This window comes from Vigna angularis, chromosome 1 (genome assembly GCF_016808095.1).
Source record: "Vigna angularis cultivar LongXiaoDou No.4 chromosome 1, ASM1680809v1, whole genome shotgun sequence".
NCBI classification, from domain to species: Eukaryota; Viridiplantae; Streptophyta; class Magnoliopsida; order Fabales; family Fabaceae; genus Vigna; species Vigna angularis.
Genome location: NC_068970.1, coordinates 21,007,331 through 21,009,787, shown reverse-complemented (window position 1 = coordinate 21,009,787; position 2,457 = coordinate 21,007,331).

Below are 2,457 nucleotides of genomic sequence, written 5' to 3'. Positions count from 1 at the left end.
GTAAATAACATATGTAATATCGATGTTCATTTTAAGTTGTAATTAGTGGTTTATATTAAGATCTTGTGTTTGTATATTGTCTCATGAGTATCACTTAGAGACTTGTCAATGTCTATGACGGACAACCTTCATACTCATTAGGTAAACCCTTAAAGGGTGGTTTGTAAGTCACACTTGTACAATAATTTTCATTGAGTTTATTAAGAGATATTTTAAAAATAAACATGATAGTACACATACCTCAACCTTATTATTGTTCCAATTTATAGTATACCTTACCATAGGAATGAGCCATAACATTTCATCAAATCAGTTGGTGTAATTTAGTCAACAATCTTTTTTTAATATCCATTTAACTTCATTCCATGAGATCATTATTCATGCAAAAATGGATGTCTATTATGGTAACTAATTTATGAGCTTTAGTTTCATTCCTCTCGACGAATAATATTTGTTAATGCATAAACTATTTGGTTACACATCCATAATATTTTTTCTAACATGACGAAGTCAAGAAAATTAATATAATTAGTAATTATAAGTTTCTAATAAATTTATGTTTCACTCCTATATGCTTTTTTTTCTTTACAATTTTTTTCTGGAAACTTTATACATATAAACTTGACTGTGTATTAATAATGGTAAATCATATAGATAATAAAAATTTCTCTCAACAACAATAGTATTTACAATGAGAATCTTTGCTTCCATGATATATCAAACAACATTTTGTTTAATAGATTTTCATGATACTGCACCTCTATCCAAAATAAAAACACAACCAGTAGTTGGTTGTGTTACTAAAAACAAAACTCAATTTGTATTAATATATCATTTAATAATCTTAAAAAATTTCATATAATAAACGTAATCACAACTAATATTATCACTTGCAAGACAACCTCATACTTTAAAATATTTTAAATGAGGTTTTCTTTTATCCATAACTCATAATGATTTTCATCACAACATAAGAAAGTCTATTCGAGAATATGACAAACAAAATATAAAGTTTCACAACATATATATTGCTAACTTTATTATATACAAAAATAATATAATTTGTCATTACCAAAAACAAAATAACTCAAATGTCAACCCATTTAAGTTATGTCATTGTTAACCTTTGCAACAAAATTTCTTTTTATACCAAAATATTGTCAATCACACTCATATTCGCTTATACACATTAATTAAATCACCAAATCTAAAAAAATTTCATTTGCTACCAACACATGAAATAAACCAGTTGATTAAAATTTTTAAAACCACATCTGCTTCATCTAATACAACACTCAATTGTCAATTTCTCAAAAAGAAGATGTACTTATATAATTATACATTTTGGATCTTTTAACTTCAAAATTTTACCTTAAAACAATAGAAGATTTAACAATAAAATTAACAGAACTCGTCCTTCTAATAAAATTTAAATTTATATGACATAGCCAAAAATAACACATAAAAACTTGCAAAAGTTAATCAAAGAAGAAGTATTGAATATTTTATTTGAAGATAAAGGCATAAGCCTAAATTTCAAACATCATCACAAATATATCCTCTAACAACAAAAATACAATGTTTAGAAATAACAATCTTATTGTACTAAAATACCACTCAATAAACATAATATTTTTCTTTTATTTCTAGTATAAACAAAATAAACAATTTCTTTTAATTTCATGTAATAAAAAAGTTTTAAATTCATGAATCTAATAAAAATAAAAGGTTTCAATTTTTTTTTTGCAAGAATATTTACATAAAACTTTTCAACAAACTCATATTTCAATATAAGTACTTTTCATTACTTAACAACAATTTTAATATGGGTGATAAGATATTTTATAAATATTATTAGACATATCTTTATAATAAACATCATTACAAATTAATTAGTAGCTCTATATATCAATTAGCCAACAAAAAATTTGTTGTTACTAACATAAAAGGACATTTTACCCATAAATGTTTCATGTGTATTTGAGCGTTACTTAATTATATCCATGACAAACATATTATATAGCATTATCTCTTACTTTTGCAATAAAATGAATAATGTTGAGTAAAGTAAAATAAAAGTAGTTAAATCTCTTTTTTTTCTTTTTACCCATAAACATATTTATGTTGAATAACATTATCACTTATTTTTTCTTTTTCATCTTTCCTCAATTTAAAATTTACATTAATATTATTATATTTCAATATTCAATTTCATCATGTATAAGAAAATTAGAGAACCAAAAGGATACTACATATGTTAAGTTTTACCTCTTGAAATAGATTTATGTTTTTTATATTTAAGAAAATACTTTGTAGGATTAAAAAACAAAAATATTACATAAATTATATTTTGAAATGTTATTTCATTTTTATGTTCGAAAAAATAATTTTTAAAATATTAAAATAAAATAAATTGTGCTTTAGAAAATACATTCTTGAAATGTGTTGATTTTTTTT